The sequence below is a fragment of the Jatropha curcas genome, chromosome 6 (assembly GCF_041381405.1).
Source record: "Jatropha curcas cultivar XTBG-Jc1 chromosome 6, XTBG_Jcur_1.0, whole genome shotgun sequence".
In the NCBI taxonomy this organism is placed as follows: domain Eukaryota; kingdom Viridiplantae; phylum Streptophyta; class Magnoliopsida; order Malpighiales; family Euphorbiaceae; genus Jatropha; species Jatropha curcas.
The window spans coordinates 2,302,549-2,312,376 of record NC_143156.1 but is presented as its reverse complement, the minus strand read 5'-3'; the positions used below and the strand labels follow the sequence as shown (position 1 = coordinate 2,312,376).

The 9,828-nt window shown below is 34.4% G+C and overlaps 1 pseudogene across 1 annotated transcript; it reads right to left on the bottom strand.

The window, feature by feature from the left end:
* Positions 1-3,401: 3,401 nt before the first annotated feature.
* On the bottom strand, positions 3,402-9,190 carry LOC149495241 (TMV resistance protein N-like; annotated as a pseudogene). The gene is made up of 5 exons (XR_016321244.1): positions 8,477-9,190; positions 7,090-8,197; positions 6,692-6,924; positions 4,626-5,668; positions 3,402-4,278 (listed from the first exon to the last, which is right to left on the bottom strand). The product of XR_016321244.1 is annotated as a TMV resistance protein N-like (transcript).
* Positions 9,191-9,828: the final 638 nt, after the last annotated feature.

Here is a 9,828-nt window from a genome sequence, read left to right as displayed (position 1 = left end):
GCTCAATTTCCAGATCAAAACTGGCGGCCGTTCCGAGCATTGTCCGAATGGATGTCATTTTCACAACCAGTCTAGCTTTGACTCGTGGTTGGGAGCTGTGTTCTTCCTGCTTGATCCTGAACACCCACTTATTCTTCAAAGCTTTCTTGCCTTTGGGCAACATCACCAGCTCAAATGTTTCATCCTCATGCAAGGACTTCATTTCATCTTGCACGGCTTCAATCCAGTTCTTCTTGTGTTCATTTCCATAGCTTCTTCAAAGCTTTCAGGTTCTCCCCCGTCAGTCGTCAGTACATACTCATTGACTGGATATCTAGTAGATGGTTGTCAGACTGTACTAGATCTTCTTAATGTTTGAGAACCTTCCGATGCTGGTGGTTGAACATGAACACCATAATCTTCATCTGGTTCATTTTCATTAGGAACTTCTGGATTTTCTAACTCTAGCACTTGTTCTTGTGGAACAGTTTCTTCATCTCCAATTTGTCTGCGTTCTATTGGAGGTACTCTCTGTATGTATGTTGAGTCTTCATCAGATCTATTGGCACTCTGCTTCAATATCTTCAATAGTCTGATCTTCAACAAATACAGCATCACGATTTCTTATAATCGTCTTCTGGATTAGGTCATAAAACCTATAGCCACATTGGTCTTGGCCATAGCCAATGAATACACACCGTCTAGTCGTGACATCACGAAGGCGTTGCAACCAAATACCCGCAAATGATCATAGGAAACATCCTTTCCTAACCATACTCACTCTGGAGTATCATACTGTAGAGGGAAACAGAGTGAACGGTGAACTACTGTGAGTAACGCTTCACCCCAAAATCTTTTAGACAACTTTGCATGTGAGAGTAAACATCTGACTCTCTCCATCAAAGTTCTGTTCATCCTCTCAGCAAAACTGTTCAGTTGCGGCGTCTTGGGATGTGTCATTTGATGTCGAATGCCATGCTCTTTGCAGAAAGCATCAAATGGCCTAGTGTATTCTCCACCATTATCTGTCCTGATACACTTCAGCTTCTTGCCTGTCTATCGCTCAATCAGGTTTAGAAGACTTCAATGTGTATACCCAGGTCTTCCTAGAATGGTCATCGATAAATGTCACAAAATATCGATTTCCACCATATGACATCGTCAATGGTCCACACAAATCTGAATGAATCAGATTTAATACATTCTTCATTCTAGAAGGAGGGGTGATCTTGAAAGCTACTCTGTTTTGCTTTCCCGCCATACAATCAGAACACTTGTCTAGGTGAACTTCATCCAATCCAGGTAGTACGTTCCTTCTTGCCAGAGTTTTCTAACTCATGTGGCGTAGTCGTTTATGCCACAATTCAACTGTACTGTCATTCTCCGCTACACTCAAAGTGTCTTGGGAGAGTTTCGCATGCATCACGTACAGCTTTCGGTCTTTAGCTACCACAAATGAACCTTTTGTGAGCTTCAACTGACCATATCTGAAGGTGCTACAGAAACCTTCATCATCAAATCTGCCAACTGAGATTTGGACGCATGCTCAAAAGCCCATTCCTCATCAGTCTTGTCTTCCGGTTTAGTTGAACTAAACACGGGCACATGCATTTTGATTACCATAAGGAAATATCTCATTTCTCCATATATGGTAATTCCTGCCATTTACACTGATCATTTTGCTTGTCCATTTTGACTTGCGCAGAATATCATCACCAACATAAACCGTATACGTGAACAGTAGTATACGTGAATAGTGACCATGAATAGTAACAGTATACTCGAATAGTAACTGGATGCATAAATAGTAACTGTACACGTAAATAGTACTATGCGTGAATAGTGCTGGGCTTAACAGTGACAGGCTCAGAAACAGTAACGCCAATAGTAACTATTCACCATCAACCGCAAGTTACTATTTTACTATTCATCACTAATTCGATTCTGCAACGTCTTTCCGAGCGGACAACACCAATGGACTCGTCGTAATTTTCTCTTCATCGTGATATATTTATTTTCAAAATATATTCACGGATCCGGTACCGCTATCTGACCGGCTGGACCTGCCGAAACCTTCGGCTCTGATACCACTTTGTTAGGAATCAGCTCTGATACCAGTTGTTGGGCATCAGCTCTGATACCACTCGTTGGGCCCTTTTAACCAATTAAGAGAAAATAATTACGGCAGCGGAATAATAAACTTGGGACACACAGAAATTTACGTGGTTCACCCTCAACTCTTTTAGGGCTACGTCCACGGGACAAACTCTGAATCATTCTTCCACTATTAAAACAATAGTAGGTACAAAGAGAGTAATACAAAAATAGTGGCACACAAAGTGTTTCCCAAAAAACACCCCAAAATAATCCTCACTATTTTTCTCTCCCTCGTTTTAGGAAACCCATCCTAAAACGATAACACTCGCTCTCTCTACATTTTTTTCTTTTTTTTTTCTGGTGTGTGTTGTGCGTTCTTCCTCTGCCTCTATTTATAGGCAGGTTAACGCGTAGGAATGCCGTGTACAACTCTTTCAAGTTGCACCGCCCATGTGCAGCAATTCAAAACCATCACTGTTGAACTGGCTACTCCTATTTTTTTTTCTTACTTTCACACATGTGGGTCCCATTTAAGTGGGCACACCACAACACGAAAGCATTCCTGCAAGCATCAAACAACTTTCTAACTTGGTTATCCGCAGCTTGGATGATTGTATGAGGCTTAGATATCTGCCAGAGATTCCAATCTTTTTTTCTTTTTCTGCATCAAATAAATATTTATGTTGATCCTTAATCCCAATACTTGATGTCTAGTTCAACCCCACAAAGTGTTTGTCAGTTAAATCTTTTGAAGGAATTGATGTTACAGATTGTCTGAAATTCAACGGACTGCCAGATAATTTTGGAGATTTAAAATTGCGGATGGAGCGTGAAGCAAAAGCAAGTGGCATAAAAATATTACCATAAAAAATAGAATTTCAAAAAAAAAAAAAAAAATATTATAGGAAAGTCAAATTAATTGCTACCGTCCAACCTTAATTACCCATCTTGACGAGCATAGGATACAATACATTTATGATAAAAAGATTTTTAAATTGCATCTAATTGTATTAGTTTAATTATAAAGAATTGAGATTCTTATTTTTGGTTAATTATACATCTAGATTATATATTATCAAAGAAATATTTTTAAATGTAAGAATATTTTTAAAAATTAATTTAATTTCATAAAAAGTTAATGATTATAAATTTTTTTATAATTTAATGAATTAAAGAGGGTATTATATTATATAGTTCATAATGTTATTCTATGTATTGAAACTTTGCAATAAATAAATAAATAAAAAGAAAGAAAAACAATAGACTTGATGGGCCCTTTTTTTTTTTTTTTGGGATAGGCTGATATAGCATCAAAAATCCAAAGAAAATATTTATGTGAGTTGCTGATATAATTGAACCAATTTACAAAATTTGTTTTAAAGATCGATTGAAATGAAGCAAACATCTTTTAAAGATCTTCCACCAACTGCAACAAGCCCTTAACATACAATGCCAACGCACAACTGCAGAAATTTAGAAATAGATTAGCTATTATGAGTGCTGATAGCCAAGTAACACCCAATAATAAGCTGATTCTCACCAATACTGTGATGCTGTGAATTGAAAACTGAAGTCAACCAAAATCCCAAAGTAAACGCACGAAACTAGAAATTCCTTTACCTATTGTCAATTTCCATTTGTCATACTAATTGACCTTAATCAGAGTTTTTATCTTGAATTCTTATCCCATAATTCAGCGTTCGCCGCCTGTACTGTATCCTTGTCTGGTTCTCCTCGATACCATCCTTCTTGGTTTCAATCATTCCTTACTTCGGCTTTCCTATATTCTTCCCGATATATAGGATGAATGCCACAATTGATCACCCTCCAACTACTGACAAAACCATTATTTTCTGTGAAATGATCAAGCTGGAATGAGACTCGAGTGAAATTCCGTTCATGATCAAAAGATTTATACCCAAGGAACACATGTTTTGAATGGAACTTACGAAGCCCAAAATATAGAAAATCAAAGTTACAGCCATACTCATACTTATAAATCTTTCCAGCTTTATCTTGGAATTTCACAACACCTCTAATGCCATATCCATAAAAATCAAAATCTTGGAAATCAATAACAGCGGCATAAAAAAAACTCAAAAGACGATCAGGCTTTTCCAACTGACATGAAAGATGAGATCCACTTGTTCGATATTTCATACTTGGCGGCACTTCTACCCCAGGGATACATAATCTATGGTGCTGCTACATGAAAATATATTTTATTAAAGAATATCATAATCAATTAACGATAGAGCTGAATTTAAATAGCTGATAAATGAGTAAATGGATAATTTAAACACAAATTTTAAAAAACGCCCATAATAGCTATTGAAATCTTTTCGTGATATTTTTTTTTTATGGTAAGATGATATATAGTTTAATTTTATTATGTTTATTTCTCTTCCCTTGTCAATGCATAAATTAATTATGAAATTCACAAGTTAGGAAAATATTCCTTTGATGTTTATCATCGAAAATCTTTATTAACATTTTTTTTTAAAATAAGGACTTCTTTATTAATTTAATATTCGAGAAAGGAAACATACCTCCCAGCCTTGCGGTGCTGAGAACAGGGCTTCCGCAATTTGAAGACGTACATTATCACCCAATTTGGTGCAGTTACCAAAATTAAGTTGAATGCCATATGCTGTTTCTGCTTTGGGAAAGGACGAAAATGATACAAATTCTAAAGAGGTGCAATTTGATGCAGAAAATAACCTTGTGCCTGGAAGCTCTGGCAAATATCTAAGCCTCTTACAATCATTCAACCTAAAAGTCTCCAAATGAGAAAGTTGTTTGATGCTTGCAGGAATGCTTTCGAAATCGTTTCCATCTAAATATAACTCTTTCAAGGAAACTAATGATCCAATACTCTCTGGAATTTCTGATATACCACAGTTACTCAGATTAAGCTTCTGTAGGCTATTCAAACCGGACAACGAAGAAGGCCATACCGTCAAACCTTTACATCCCTTAAAATTCAAACATTCCAATCGGCTCAATTGATTGAAAGAGGATGGTAATGTTTTTATGCCACTTCCTATTGCGTCAAGTTCCTTCAGAGATTTTAAATATCCGAAGTTATTTGGCAATGTGCTGAATTTCAAACCTCTAACATAAATGCGTTTAAGAGATTGTAACTGGCCAATGCATTCTGGAAGATTTTGAAGCTTTGTACACCCGCTTAACGATAATGCAACAAGTTGAGAGCAATGTCCAATTGATGAAGGCAATTGTTTTATTGCAGTTTCACTTAAATTTAAATTCCTTAAATTGCAAGGAAGCTCTGGACATTCTTCAAGTTTACTGCAACCTTGAAGATAAAGAATCTCAAGATTTTCTAACTGAAGGAAGCTTGGCAAACTGTGAATACTTTCACAGCCCTCTAAGTGTAGCCCTCTAACTGTGAATACTTTCTTGACAAGTTGAGAGCAAGCTTGGTTGAATATTTAAGAGATGAAGGAATCTCGATGAAACTTCTACAAACTGACAAACATAATTCCTCAAGGTTTGGGGCTTGAAATGGATCTGAAATTCTCAATAAAGACTGAGAGCCGATGAGGTCCATAATTTTCAAACTTTTAAAAGGCTGTAATAAAAATGGCAAGAATATGAATTATTAAAATTTCATGTTTTACATATATTTGCTATTTATCAAAAAAAAAAAAAAAATCACTATTCATCCAATGGTGGCTACTGGCTAGCAGGGGCCATGGCTCCCATGTCTCAAAAATTTTATCTTATATATATATTTTTTGAGAAAATGATCAATGTGGAATATAGCTTGGTGGAAAATCTCTTGATTGTTGTACCTTGTAACCAAGTCTGATATCTTAGTAAAAGCATAATTTTTATTTTTATTTTTATTTTTATTTTTAATATTCTTATTATTTATTTTAAATTTACAATAACTAAAACATAAAACCAAATACTCACAAAATAATTATTTTATAATTCAAAATTAGTTATTTACTTATTTGTTTATTTAATCAAATAATACAAAAAATAAATTCTAAAAATTGTATTTTAATATAATTATCTGTACAAATACCAAAATTAAAATAAGCCAATTTAAAGTATGAAGATTAATAAACTTATGTCTAGATAGTTTCTATTTGTTGTTGCTAGAAGGGTAAAAATTAACACATCATATGTTCTTTAAATAAGTCAAAGTATATTCTTAACATTTGAATTTCTTTAGTTTGGACTAATCATATATTGGTTGATCAAAATTTTTATTACTTGTCACTAATATTTAGAATTTAAGACGAAATTAAAAAGTCTCATTTAATTCAATGATTTGACCTTTAACTATATTAAGACCAATTTGTAAAAAATGTATTGGACATAAAACAGTTGTAAATGATTCATTAAGAAAATTTAAAATTCTATTTCCTTAGAAATGCATTTAAGAATAAGCATTAGTTTAATGATTAAAACATATTATTTCTTTTTATGATATTCCTTAGTAATCTCACTGTATATATTTTCGCTATCCTCATCAAACCATTTTTATAAATTTTAACTCAACTAAATACAAGTTATTATCAAACTACATCTTATTATAAGTTCATTTACACCAAATACAAATATTGAAGTTTAGGAAATATACCTTATTATCTCCATCCCACAGTTGTCTGAGCCGGCTGAGAGGCAAGTGAAGTTGTACAAGGTTATTTGGGCAAAACTTCAACGGCAATGATTTCAAAGGGTAAAAACTCCAACGTAAATATCTCAGCTGTTCCAGATTATGAGTAATCTAAGATTAGGCATCTTCATGAAAGTTTTGGAACTTATCCCTCTAGCATACTCATTAATCAAAATGCACTCAATCTTATCAGTTCCCTGATAAATGAACAACAAATAAAAATAGGTAATTGAGTATAAAATATTTAAAAATAAAAGCTATTGGAATCATCACTAATTATGTGGAGCAATAAGTTCAAATTTCAATTGTTCAAATATAAAAAGAAAAAAAAAAAGAAAAATGTAGCAAATTTTGCTCCTTACTGTATTTGTTTTGAATACATGAGAAATGTCCTCAGGATTCCACAACCTACTACGTCCTCCAGGCTGTTTGCATTCCTCATTGACAATCTCCTTTCCCATTTGTTCTAGTAAGTTATGCATTTCTACTCGGGCTCCTGAAATGGTTATGAGAGATTTATCAGCGAGACTCCTTATTCCACAACTCGCAAAGAAACCAAGACTTTCTATTATTTGTTCAATTACAAATATGCGTCCTTCCGCAAAGATACATGCAATATCCAGAAATATGCTCTGCTCATTTCTATCTAACCCATCATAACTTATTTTTAGAACATCTTGAATTCTCTTGTTCGGGATGCTTTTCAATTTGAGCAACTGGCTCTCCCAGCACTCTTTCTCCTTGCCATAAAGGCTAGAGCCTAAAACTTGTAGTGCTAACGGATTGCCTTCAGCATAACTTATCACCTGCCGGGATAGCTGCATATATTCTTCTTTCGGTTCATTTTGATGGAAAGCGTGCAAGCTAAAGAGTTGAAGAGCTTCCTTATAAATTAATCCCTCAACCTGATAAATATGTTCTTCGTGACAAACATTTTTAAGTACTTGTCTATCTGTACTAGTAATAATTATTCTACTTCCCTTACGGTACAAACTACAGTTTCCAGCTAGAAGATCTAAATCGTGTGAATCATCAACGTCATCAAAAACAATAAGAACTTTCTTACGTTGCAGCCTCCTCAAAATCCAGTCATCTAAAACTAAAAGAGGTGTGCCTATTTTCAAATTTTCGTCCCCCAATAGTGAACCAACGATTTTATTTCGCAAGACAATTGGCTTTTCCTTTCTCATCTCTTCCTTGACATTTGAAACAAAGCAGTAGGCATCAAATTTAGCATTGATTTGGGAAAACACTATACCAGCAAGAGTTGTCTTTCCAATACCAGCCATTCCCCAAATTCCTATTATCCAATTTCTGTCATTTACATCAACATCCAATAACGATATTACTTGCTCGACACGCGAATCAATTCCAACTAACTTGTCATGATGGTAACTAGCATTTGATGGCATATGACTTAATATCTCTGAAACACGATTGACGATTCTTTGAACTAGCATTTGGTCATTGCTGATCACATATGAAAAATAAAAAGTAAGCCAAAACTTATATATTCTAGAATAGAATCAATTTAAGTGTTTGGAAAAAACTGGGAGGGTAAAACCCATGATTGAAGGAATAGGAGAAAACGAAACAGAATTTTAACAAGAAAATAAAAATAAGTGAGAGTTCAAAGGAGTGGATATCGTGACTAAAAGCCATCTATCGTGTGCGCAATATTGATCTATTATTGATGAATAGAAAATAAAAAGACATGGAAAAGTAAACAGGGGAAAATGATAACTTTACTTTATCTCATTCGAAACAAAAGCACTTAAGTCGTTGCTGATTGTCTTCAAAGCATGGCACCATCCACCCAGGTTGTGTGAACTATCGCTGTGATCTTTTAAAAGCCTAGCAAGTGCCCTTGCGAAAGGGCCTCTCAGCTCTTGAACATCAGTTGGATCCACACGGTAAAAAACCGGCAAAACTCTTTGCCCCGACTTTTCTCTGCATTCATTTATCACAACAAGCTCGTCCAAGCACCATGGAGAATCTGCATAGTTTTTGGAGAATATGACAATTGAAATACATGATTCTTGAATTGTTTTCTTGAGGGCTGGTGTTATTTCAGTTCCTTTTTGAAGGTTTTCATCCTTGAAGGTATGGATTCCTTTTTCCTTCAAAGATTCAAAGAGAAATGGGAGAAAACGGTCGCGGATGTCTTTGCCTCTGAAATTAATAAAAACATCATAGTTATTTAGCTCGGAAGGGGTTTGCTGGGAAGAGGTTGAGGAAGGAGAAGAAGCAGCATTGGCATTAATGATAAAAGAAGGGTCTCGCTGGGAAGAGGTTGAAGCAAAAAAAGATAAAGAAGAACCCATAATGGAGAATTCCAATGATACAAGAAGCCGTAGAAGGGCGAGTTTTATAAAACGTAGAAGAGTATATATAAAGCTAAACCATTGAGATTTGAGAGTCATCATCACAGAAACTTCAAAGACGCTTTAGGATAGTGAGTGAGTGGAAGTGGGAAAGAGAGAAAAGTGAGGCGATGCGAGAGTAAAGCAAAAAAGAGGGACATTTTAGTGCGTGTGTGAGCTCAATTCTTGTGCCGTATTTGGCGCTTCGCTTGATTTGTATAATTACAGTTTATTGCTCACTTGTAAAAGTTATTTCAGTTGAATCCAATTGCTGATAAGTATAAAAATCATAGTATGAATACTGAGGAAAATTGACCTCACATTCATAATCTAATAATTTTTTATAAATCATAATTAGATAATTATGTAATCCAATTGGTCATAATTTGAAAATTTCAAGAAATATTTCAAGCATAAAAAATACTATATTATTAATTAAGCTATTTAGTTGCTTAAAAATCAAAAAATTCACCGTTAATGTCGTTAGTGTTTAGATAATCAAAATGCAATCACTGCCCATTATTCACATTAAAACTATCATTCGAAATGATATAATGTATGATAGGTAACTTATTATATAAATTTACTTTAACAAATTAATAATTAATATATATACTCCTCGGTCCCATAATTTTGATAGGCAAAAAAGAAAAATATTGGGAATATATTGTATTTATACATGGAAAGAGGGAGGAAAAAGGGGAAGAAAGACACAATATGAACACCATTATTGCAATA